Source organism: Sturnus vulgaris, chromosome 5 (genome assembly GCF_052056855.1).
Source record: "Sturnus vulgaris isolate bStuVul1 chromosome 5, bStuVul1.hap1, whole genome shotgun sequence".
Taxonomy (NCBI): Eukaryota; Metazoa; Chordata; class Aves; order Passeriformes; family Sturnidae; genus Sturnus; species Sturnus vulgaris.
In genome coordinates, this window is record NC_142247.1 from 41,250,501 (window position 1) to 41,263,093 (window position 12,593).

Sequence of the window (12,593 nt, forward strand, 5' to 3'; positions counted from 1 at the left end):
CAATACAACTGCCTCAGTGAAACCAGGCCACCAGACACCTGTCACTTGGTAACAGTCTTTGGAGCAGAATAGGACTGGACATGCTGCTGGATTTTAAGCAGTGGCCTGAGGGTAGGAGCACCCTTGTGTCCTAGTATTTGGTATTACTTTTCATTGATTTGACAGGGAGACCGTGCTCTGCTCTGACATACTGAAAAGCAAAGACCATGTGAGAAGTTTCACCATTGAATACCTCCCACAGGAGTCTAAGGACCCAAAGCACTTGATTAGGCATGGCCAGCCTTCAAGTTCCAGTAATGCAAATCACTGCAAGGAGGAAATTATGCAAACTGATTATGTCACTTATTATGAACACATTGATCTCTGTCTGTGAGGTCAAGATCATCATTGACTAAATTGTTCTTTTTCTATTGGTCAGCCAGGTTTGCTGATCAGAATATTCACTGCATCTCCCACAGCTCACAGGGGTCATCAACAAGGTCACTGACAGGTGCTTCTCAGCTGGAGACAGATGACAGAATTCCTCATAAATATCTTCCTCCAAACGCATGTAACAATTTTTCATGGTGGATTTTTGCTTCTGCCTGATGAAAACTTTACTGTGTCAGCACCAGCTGGACCAAAGACTTCAATTCAGATTTTACTTCTTTGGAGCAGCAAGGAGAATGCTTTTGTGCACCCCTGCACCCACTATTTTCAATCGGCTCTGGAAGCAGACACAAGAAACACAACTTCTCCACTGTCATGTCTCCCTATTGGGAAAAGGAGGAATATATCACTTAACAAAAGGTTATTCAGGCAGATTCTCAAACTGAGTCCTGTACTTTTGAGATTAAGGCACTGGCAGTAAAGAACATCTTCTCAATACTGTCATACACAAAAAAAAATGGTACAGGAATGATACCTGTGCCTTAAGAAAAGAAAAATAAAAAAGAACAAGTAGCTTACAAATACTGACTCCACAACAGTTTCTTGCATGATAAAAAAAATGCCTAAAGAAATAATGAGGGGAACAGTATCTTCTTTTCTTTAAACTTACTCCTGGTGTAGTGACAAGGCACAATATCATTAATATTATTTTTCTTTAATGGTTTTGGATCATTAGTTGTCATCATAGTAGATTGCACTAACTAGTTATGCACTTAAATGTATGTAACTGGAAGCATGATAAGTAAATTTAATTTACTGATTCCCTAATGGGCTAATCTCTATCTTCAGCTTGGTGAAATCAGTAATAGCAGGCAGGACTTAGTTAAAGGGCCATCCAAGTTAGCTCAGGATGGTTTCCTTGGATTCCAAGACATTTGAGTCAGTCTCATGCAGCAAGTCCACTGACAGATGTAAAAACACTTTACTAAAATATGAAACCTCATTTTTCAGAGATGTCTTGTTGGATACATATGTGTATGCATGCCATGCTGTATGTATACAATGATATCAGCCTTTCATTTTACTTTCTTAAAGAGGTGTGAAGATAAAAAATCGTTTCAATGGCTGAATTCATGTATGTGCATAAAATGAATTGCTCACAGTGTAATAGAAATTATGATAAGGTGTGTTTCCACATGTAATGAGGGAGAGTATAAATTTTATGATTATGCTGTCTAGCAAATAAATAACACAAATTGTACAAAGGGCCCTTGCTGACATCAGGCAATACTTCTCTGGTTTTGTAGCTTCCAGACTGCTATTGGTCTTGTGCTACTGTTGTAAAAACAGAAAACACTATAGGAGCTGCTTTATTTTTTTCACTATTCTGCCTTTTGTACCAAACAGACATTAGTACCAGAGTTTGTACAGAAACATTCAACTCTAGAGGATGAACCAAATTAATCATATTTTGTCACTTTTTTCAGTGATGTAGCTCTTAGAACTGTTCTCTGATCAGAAATACAGCATTAGAAATGCAGCAGTTCCTTAAATAAAGTTTTCTGCAGATGATCACTACTGAAGAAATGTAATCCTGCTTGATATTCAGTATATATTTTCTCATGACAGTTTTATAGTACAATTAAATTTCATACTTTCTTTTCTACTATTCTGAATATGCATTAGAGAGCCAAGCATCATAATTCTAAACCAATTGCATTGATTTGCTTGTTGAAATTCAGTTATTGCTTCTTTATGTGCATTTCACAAAAAGGCCATTGCTTGTACCACTATATTTAGAGCCAACACATGGTCACTAAAGGTCTAGGACACATCAAAATTTTATTTCTAAGCTCAAGTTATGCACTTTATGTGAAAAATGAAACAATATAACTCCAGCATGGTTTCTTCAGAGTAACAAACTGTAGAGAAACAATAGAGCTAATGGAGGGCTAGGGAGAGAGGCAGATTATGAAACACATTGTGTATTACTTGAAAATACTTATATTTAGATGGACATAATAACTTAATAAGACTCATTTGAATGCAAAAGAATGAACATTGAGTTGATATTAACTTTTAATGCTTGTCATTTTATGTTAATTTATATTTTTAAATTATAGTCTTTTTTTCTTTGTAATCAGACTGGCTAATTATACCTCAAACATGTAAATTTGACATGATGGCAAAATCAAATTTAAAAAAAATTCAACTAAGTACTCGGTTATAAAAACCTATAATTCACTCAAACTGGATTCTGGCTGAGTTCCTCCAATCACACAAATCATTATGTCTTGCAGTAGCAGAATCATTCAATTTCTCTGAGATGATTCCTTTAATTGATTTTACAAGGCAACAATGCTAATGCACTCTATTTGTGTAATCTCTTCCTGATCACTTATTTGACAATTTTTGAAGAAATCCTTCATCTAACCTTGATATTTGCAAATGAAATTTTCAGAGATTCCCTTATGCTAAAAGCATCATTAACAAAAACTTATTTTTCTAGCACCAAAATGGTCTCAAATTGGGATCATGAGCTCTGTTCTTAAATAGTACACAGTAAGTTATTTTTATCAATACTAAACATCTACTAACCTTCTAAAATCAAAATGTAAAGCTAGTACCTTACATTTTATATATCTGATTCCCTTTAAGGCAATTCTTTTTCCAACATGTATTAAACAAAGTTACTGTGTCTAAGAATGCCAAATTGGTGGGAGCTTATATGGAAAATTAGCACTTTCTTTTCCTAACTTATACTCTGCAGTTAGAGTTTATTTCATTTCTTTTAATGTGTTTCCAGAATTGAAATAATAAATTCCTTCTGTCAACTCTATTCAGATAGATTTTTAAGTACTCATGACTCAGATGTCTTTAAAAAAACTAAATATTGACCTTGAATTCCATCAAATTGGAAGATACTGCATGCAAAGCTTTATGTACAGTGTTGAGCTCATAACCTTGTTACACCAGCCCTCTCCTCATTTGAAGTTATTTGGGTTTTTCGCAAGTATTTTTGTAATAGAACTCAATCATTTAATGAAATATCTTTTTCCTTGCATACGACTGGGCAGATGAGATGATTAACATATATAGCAACTTGAAATCCTAACTCCTTCAGCAGGCCATTCTTTCTCCTCCTTCTGCCTTCCTTTACGGTCAGGGCTTTATTTGCGTTGTCTTTCACAACACAGATTGCAATGAAATCAGTAAGCTAAATTTTAACAAGGAAAGTATTCACTCCAGCAAAACTCCAGTTGATTCAAGAGGGAAATTTCTCCTAAATAGTTATTGAAAGTTGAACTGTTGCTTGTTGGGGTAAGAAAGTGTACAGTAACTGCAAGTAGCTAGGTTAGGTGAAGTGAACCTCTGCTTCACTTACCTCCATGGAAATGTCAAAGCAAAAGTCTGTCCCTGAGTTTATGAAGTATTTTCCAATGCCATCATAATTCCTCCTCACTCATCCATGCCTGTAATCCATGCAAAGTCCTGAATGCACAAAACTGTAGGTACTGCTCCCTACAATGTTGAGGAAGCAGTTGTTCTCTGTTATGCCTGCCTGTGAGGGCTTTGAGGAGCAGCAGGATGTTACATCACTACCCTTGCTAATGTGCTACAAGGTCAGTGGCCCCATGAGCTCACCAACTGCAGCCAGGGGCTCCAGGGACAGCAGCTCAGGGGTGGGTTTCCACCACTGCCCACCAGGACAGCAGCAAAGCCATGGGCAGCCTAAGAATTATTCTCTTTCCCATCAGGAGCAAAACTGTCAGTCTATGGCAGGAGCTTGGTCTGCTTTATTTTGTCTAACCTTTCTATGCGTGTAGGTGGCCAAACTCAATCACACCCACAGCTAGTTAATTACTATCTCATTTAACAGAGAGATTGTTCAAGCACCTGTATAAATGGCTCTGCTCTAGCATCTTTTATCTGCTCTCCAAATGGACCCATAAAATGCATGTAATAGCAGTAACAGAGCACCAAGGTTTACGTACTGCAAAGCAGTGAAAATAGAAGAATTTTGAAATTTGCAGACCATCCTTATGATAAGAATGTATCTTTTCAGTGGCTCAGAGCTGATTTTCTTTTGTTAAAGCATCTTCCATAATAGCTAGTGCACACTTACAATGCTAGTTACTTTTTTGCAATTATGTTATTCAGAAATAATTGGATTTCTGGATTTAATTGGGCTCTAAATTAGCCATAGCTTTCATAAAAGCTATTACAGAGATTTCTAATAGCAGCTTTTCCTGCTATTTAAGGACAGAGTATTTCAATGAGAGTGATTCAGCAGTGTAAAAAGTCTTGGCTGCTGTGAACTCTAGCACAGGTACAGATTAATTATGGCAATTTAGGCACCATCCCTTTGTAATTAAACATTTGCTCAAAACATTACCCAGAGTATATAACTGTGTCAAACAACTGGTTGTCCTTTAGAAAGCTATGATTTTGTTTGCCAACTCTTTGGAAGATTAAGGAGCTTTATGGCAGGTTGGCTCCCGATGATTGAGTTCAGAGGTGGAATAAGCCCTTGTTTGCTGTCACCAGTCTTTTCACCAGCTCACTTGGGAGGAGGCTGAATGAGGTGTCCCTCTGATGCTCCTTCCCACCCAAGGGGTCCTGTGCTCCATTTGCTGACCACTCCTGCACACCTGCTTGCATGCAAACATCCAACTGTAAGAAAAACAGAGAAGTAAAAATGCAATCAGCTATTTTGGTGAATATCCTAGAGCAAGTCCTTTGACTTAGCTGTAGATGATTGAGGCATGATGCTGAGATGATTTCGGGTTAAAACAAACAGACCTGACCCTTGTGCTTTTCCCGGGTTTCCGTCAGTGGCACTTCTACTCCAGTGCAGCAGTATCTGTGATCCTCACAGTCTTCACCATAAACTGTAGGCTAGGCTGCATTTTAGGCATCACTTTGATAAGGAATGGCTTTATCCTACCAGACAATGTAACTCCTGGACCATAATGATATCTCCCGTATTTACACCCTAGCCTGGTGGGGAGAGAGGATAAGAACAGAACAGCAATTGATTCAATGTCAACTGGTTCCTGCTTACTGCCTGGTCTCTGCATGCCATGCTTGCTGCACTAGTTGGGAGAGGCTGAGGTTTTGCTCTGTCCTTCCTCATTTAGTCCCAGGTGAAAAATGAAACTTCTGCGATGCACAACTCAAGACGATGCTAATTAATGTAATACTGGACTTGAAGATGGAGTGTGACCTACCATGTCAAAACTCTGCAAGGATTTGAGAAGGCAGTCTGATCGGGCTTTGTTTTTTAGAGAACAAGTTAGCGAGCCTCTACCTGGTATTTTTTACTTTGGAAGATGGATAATCTAAGAAAATTTAAAATGTATTGTGGTACATTTGGCTTATTCTCTAATGCACTCACTCTTCTGATGAAGCCCACTTCTTTCCCAAGGATACTGCCAAAGGAGATAAGCCCCATATTTTTAAAATTATCCCAGGAAAACCAGAACTCTCTTCCAGTGATTCACATAAGTCTGAGAAATGTTTGCCCACATAACAAAGATTGGAATTCAGCCCAGATTAAAACATGAGAATCTGCATGCCTACAAATACATATTTACATGTGAACTAGGCGGCCAAGCTTCCATTTTACCTCTGCAGTTTTTGTCAATACACTCACTTGAGAAAAGGAGGATTAAGCCCACCATACTGTAGACACTTTGGGGCTCAGCTCTGTACCTGAATGCAGGTGCTCAGAGCTACCCGAGGAGCCCTGGGGGATCCCAGCTGCCTTTTGGATGTTGATCTGGAGGGTGTGCATCTCCCCATGTCACAACTGTAACCCCATGGCCATGACTGGGGCACTTGAAGTCACACGAGAAACCTGCATTTACACAGCTGAACTGATTTCAAGAATTCAAAACATTGAAATAATTTTGGACACTCAGGGACTTCATAGGACAGCATAAGATACACCATCAACTTAATTTTTTATGTTACTATGAAGTCGAAACAATATCTGACTTGAAAGACATGACACAAATCCAAAATTAAATATGAAGATTGAAACAATTCAGTTGAACTTTTTACTCTTGATTTTTTTCCTTTTCCTTCAAAATGCTGGAGACTTTGCATTTTCTGGTGAAGAAGTCCCCTAATGACAGGGAGTTCCCTTTGCAGGTATACTTTAGGCAAATGGCAAGCAATAACAATTCAGGATTTTGCTGTAGATGCTTTTTGGCTTTGTTTAATCCATCATGGCCTGGAGGGTTCTTTGAGATCTACTTCAAGGCTGAGAAAGATTTTTGGAAATTCCTTTGCTAAAGAACATTTTTTCAACTACCTGAGAAAAATTAAGGCTCTTTTGTGTAAATAGGGAAAAATTGTATCAATGCATGTGTGAACCCTCAGTTCTTTTCTAGACAACAGGAGTTTAACAATTGATTTCAACAGAAGCAAACTTAAACCTTCAAGTTCAATATTCCAGTTTGCCATAGGTAAATAGAACTTTACTAAATTGTAAAAGTAATTTGACTCTATTCACCTAGTTAAATGATTTTAAAAATGTAATCAGAAGAGATGTCTCATTAAAAAGCTGTATTAAAGTATATGAACTTCTTTGATGCCTGTTTCACATAAGTAAAGACTTATCAATATTCATCAATAATATATTCACCTTTGGTGACTGTGAATAATGTGGTGTTTAATATTCCCTAAATTTTTTAGATAACCTTCATGAAAAGTCATTAATTATAGTATTTATCTGCTACTCGAAAAAGAACATGATATAAAATGACAACTCAATTTTCCTCTTTGACATTTCAAATACAACAAGGTCACATTAATCAATCAATATTGTGCTTATCATATACTGTGGTCAATTATATCCCAACTATCAATGACAGTTGTCTGGCTTGCAATCTGGACACATATACTGTCATGACAACTACATTCTTTTTAGCCCTTTTGTATTTTACAAGTAGTGCTTTTGCTTGAGGCACATCATAAATGTACAAAAAGGGCATCAGATACTACACAATCCCAATTTCATTTCTGTATTATAGTACGTTTCCAAAGAATAAACTTTCAGTGCACTGAAATCCAAGAAAAACATGGTAAGCTTCCCTTCTCTGAAGACAAAGTTACAATTAAATAAAACTGACTGCACTGCAAATAGAGCATTTGCATTTTCTGATTGCAAGGTAGCAATTACAGCTCACCACTTTAATGAAGTAATAAACTAGTTGAGTGTACTTCTTTTGGTTTATTGCACCATGATAACCTTTTATTTTGGAGTTGTAGCCATATAAACTATGATTATTAATGATATCTCTGTCAAAGACATTATTAATACTGTTTGCCAGGACATTATTTATATTCTGGTCTATCTGTAAAGATCAGACAGTATCTCCTAAATGAACTTTGACATAGTTTTAAATAGAACTTCTCACCTTCAGACAAATCATATAAATCTTAACCTCCTTGTTTTTATTGAAATTGTTCTGAATGAATGATACACTCATAGATCTTATGATACAGTATTTCTCCACTGAAAAATGCTGACTGGTGAATGGTCTAATTGATTATTTTAACAATACCTGGCTCAAATTTTTCTTGGAGATACTTTCTGATAAGGAACAACAGAACATATTCAACTTTTTGGAAGATAATTTTTTTTTCCAATTAACTTCTTTTCAAATATTTAAAGTAACTTAATAACCCAGCATGAAGTAAAATTATGGAGGAAATAAGTTTAAAAAATTATCCAGAATTTTTATTTTAATTAAATTAATTTTGACATACTTTCTCTGATTAGGATTTTGTTTCAAATTGAAGAGCTTCCCATAAAATAGAATAGGCAGGTTTTATGAAGCCACTGACTGATGAACCTTCTTCCCACAGAGGTTATGGCTTCTGAATAATCATCCTCCATGATTTCCTGAAAATGAGAAAATATGATTTTCATAGATACTTTTTTTCATCTTTCTTGTATAAAGTTTGCTCCAACTGGCTAATAGATGGAGAGCTGAGAAGGAAAAAGATGTATGAGTTCTCAGCCCTTCCAAGTGCATGATGAGACACATCATACATCTTCCTTTCTAAGTGCCAGCAGCAGAATATGGAAACGAGAGGAAATTTGAATATCAAAAGTCATTCTCCAGTTTACCCACTCTTAAAGCCTGTCACAACACATTCCCAGTAGTAATTACATACCCTGCTCCAATTCAGAAACAAGGGTATCACTGAGGTGGTTGAATGACCCTATCTGTTGCAAACTGTTAATTTATTCAGAATTTAAAAAAAAAAGAGAAAGGAATTTAAAAACTGTTGTACATATCTAACAGTTCAATAATAACTGTTTGCTGGTTTTATTGTTTTTACATCATATTTTGATGCTGCTATACTCACTGGGACATTTAAAGGGTAATATAGTAATAATTTATGAAATAAGATAGTCTGAAATGCAACAGTATTCCTAGTGGTGCATTTCGTTTCATATTAGCAATACAAAACCCGTAAAAAGCTGATGGTGGCAGTGGGTTCCCACTGAGACATACCCTATTACAGTGGTATCTGTGTCAGCATGTCAGCTTTTTGCTTTTTAATCACAGCTTTGACATTCAGTGACTACAGTGTTTTCCTTTCAAAAATCATATAGGTTTTCACCCAGGAGCCGAAATAATTTAGATGACATTTTTTCTCCTATATTAAAGCCAATTAATGAAAGGAGTGCAGGTACCTTCCATTCAGGAAGACAGATGTACCAATTTATTTGTGTGTGCAGGCTATAAAGAAAAAGCCCTTCCTTAACCCATAGCTTGAGCCCCAGTAGGACACCACAGCGTGGGGAGCACTCCTATGGCACTCTCAAGGTAGATTTCTTTTGCCCTCACAAACATTATGTTATGTTACCAGTGCACAAATACACATGAAAATTGTCAATTAAACCTGACCTCTAGATATTTAGTTAATGTAGTATACCCAAAACAAAGAACAGCAAGACCCAGAAATTCTGACCAATACTTACAAAGCTAAAATTAACATGTTGATGAGAGATATGCTGATATATTGCTCGGCTGAAATAATTGGACTTGGTGAAAAATGGTCTTTCAGTCCCTGGAAAAAATCATAATACTTCAATAGTTTTCTCATCAATGATAAGAGAACTTTCTCTGAGACCTCTGCCATTGCCTGAAGTGTGGTCAGACTGCCAGCCACAGCTCTTGCACCAGAGGGGGCAGAAGGCTTCCTGTACAAAGCCTTGTTTGGATTTTAGCGATGCTTTTAGAGGGAGACAGTACACGCCCACAGGAGAAAAGAGTAGGAGAGGGGCTTTGACAGATAAGCAAGATGCAGTGGCATAGGCTCTGCCTTAGTATTACTTTATTTTCCCAACAATGTCCTTAAAATTGAATCATCCTGGTTCTACAAAATCACTGAATCTATTATTCAATCTTTAGTTTCTTTTCTTTACATAAGTTCCAGATTTTTATTATACTACCATCTCCCATCAGAGAGAGCTCATCTTTGTTAAACTGGTCATGACAAAAAGGGATTCCCATTATCATCCAATAATCATCTAATAATTTTAGGATCTTTGTATCCTATTAACAGCTTTCTTATGAAATACCATTCCTTAATGACAGGGATTTGACTAATACTGTGTGAATTCTGTTAACGTAATTTGAAAGTAACAACCAAGTGTGTATTTATGGAATAAGCCATCATCTTTTTCATGCTCGCACATAATTTTAGCTTGTGATTTGATCAGATGTGGATGTTGAAAGTTAATTTTCATCAAATCAGCTGAGGAAGGAGGAATAAAGTTATCAGCCTTTTCTGATGGATTAAAACATTGAATTCAAGGGGCCACAAAGGGAATCAGATTTCCCTTTTCATTGTCCACAAAATTTCCTTTGTGGGTGACAGAGGCAATCTATCCATTTAGTACTTTTTTGAGGGCCATGGTACAGCTTGTATATGAGATATGTAACTTTTACTATATTTCAGCTGGTTTCAATGAAGGCCAAGCATTGGGGAAAATCCAGGCCCCTTCGGTCCCAGTCTTAAACTCCATGCAATGAACTCAATGCCTGATTGATTTCTGCCTCCTCCTGCACTCTGAAATGACATGTTTATTTCTCCATGTTTCATCTTTTGCCAGTCCAGACTGACTTTACCTTAATGTGAGTTGTCTAAGTCGCTGTCCTGGCCTCCCAGAGTGTGAAAATTATAAACTGGTGTAACACATCACCTGATAATTATAAGTCTACATGAAACCATGTTAAAATTGAGAAGAAATTGATCTCCTTTTAAAATTTTTGTTCCATATTTCTTGTTCCTCATATCTCTAATTCAGTAACAAACCACATTTATATTTAATAATTCACTTTCATCAATCTGAAGACACATTTCTTAGGTAACAGTTTGGGGGAAATGTTCTCCAAGCCAGAAAAACATATTTAGAAGATTTTTTTGTAATCTTGAAAAGACAAATACAGATTTTGTTCCCTTTCTCATTGATGATCTTCATACCAACCTTCCTCACAGCTTAAGAAAAAAAAAATAATTTCTTTTTAGAAAATAAAATCTCCTATGAGAAACAGACACTTTGGATCTATTTAAGAGATAAATACTCTGCTAACGAGTAGATATCAACTAACAGAAATGGAATTTTGCTTTCTCTTTTCATAGGTAGACTGACTCCAAAATTCTGAATGAAGAAAACCAGTAATAAATTTATAAAGTGGCTCTTTCTGATTGAATTACAAATGTAGAGACCTGAAATACTATATATAGAATCACAGAACTTCAGAGAAAAATTTCCTATCGATGGGCTGTTCCCAACACAGCCTCCCAGTGGCAAAATTCTGGGCAGTGGGTCAGGCACTGTCCTCTCAGTTTATGTTTTCACAGCATCTGCCATTGACTCAAGTGAATGACTGGTGTTCTCAGCATCTATACCACATAAAGAGCAATACATTTTATATCAAGTACATTATCATGGAATGAAATAGGTAATATAAAATGGTAGCAAATAGAGCAAAATTGTCCATATGAGCAAGTTACCTATTGTGCTTCTGTATTCTTCAGTAGTCTTTGTTATGGAAATCCAGGTAAAGGGATAATGTTGGCACAGTAATACTAATGGAAGTATTTACTTTAATTTCCATGAGCCTTGCATCATGGTTTTATTTTCTAATTTACAAAATCTGATAATTCACAGTACAGCCCATAGAGTTATTAATTTGAATTAGTGAAATTCTCTACCTGATTGATTTTAAACCAATTTATATAGGCTTGTCTGTTTAAGCTGCTAATGCTGTTGAAGATTACTATGGTATTACTGCAGTCTGCAATATTTCAAAGCTGATAGTGCTGTATCTCACCAAATCCTCAAAAAGGATTTGAGTTTCCATACCACTTCTAGTCATCTAAGAGCTATCACTTGTGAAACAAGCCCCTGAAAGCCTGGGCCAACTGTACCAAGTGTCAGAAAACAGAATTTACTCTGCTGAAAGAGCTAGAGCAGGAATTCAACTATTCAGCATAAAAACAGAAAACACATTTTTATTTCATCCAATTTCAGGTACCTGGATAAATATTTTGGTTAATTAAGCTGTGAAATTCTTTGCTGGATTTAGAGATTCTGATAGTTTTAGTGATTCAATGTTTAAATTCAACCTGTACTTTCCTTTGTGATTCATTTATTTTAGTGAAGAATTACCCATTTAAAACAAGTACTGTTTTTGCAAAGATGAAAAGAATACCTTAATAAATGTAAGTCACTTCTCTGCTCTAACTGCACTGGGAAGATAGATTAGTGTTGTAAATTAACCCACAAACAGACTTTGTGCTCTCTTGCTCCTTAAAACAAAACCAGTGCATGGCTAAGTAAACCATCCCTTAAAATATGTGGCTCCAATGTCTCAGCCAGTACAGAAAACACTATTAATAATCTCCAGTTTGAAAAGTTTAGCTAATGACAACAGCCTCTAGAAGAAAGGGAAACAGAGCACCATCTGCTGTACAACCCTGCAAATGTTTCAGAACAAAAGCTGCAAAAAAACAATCTTTACCTTAAGTTTTCCAAATAGTTAGGATATATGGAAGGTCACTGCCATCCAACAACGCACAACCATGAGCTTTGGATGGAGACAGTCTAAAATTAGAGAGACACAAGAAGACCCAGGGTTCACAGTAAGTTGCCAAAAGCTACAGGGAGAAAACAAAGCATGGAGTTTTGT

The 12,593-nt window shown here is 36.4% G+C and overlaps 1 long non-coding RNA gene across 1 annotated transcript; it reads right to left on the minus strand.

Annotated features, from left to right (window-relative positions):
• Nucleotides 1–1,166: 1,166 nt before the first annotated feature.
• Nucleotides 1,167–10,697, minus strand: LOC148223676 (uncharacterized). Its single transcript, XR_015803930.1, has 4 exons — nucleotides 9,374–10,697; nucleotides 8,149–8,284; nucleotides 5,173–5,370; nucleotides 1,167–5,043 (listed from the first exon to the last, which is right to left on the minus strand). It is a non-coding gene; the product is annotated as an uncharacterized LOC148223676 (long non-coding RNA).
• Between the last annotated feature and the right edge of the window lie 1,896 nt (nucleotides 10,698–12,593).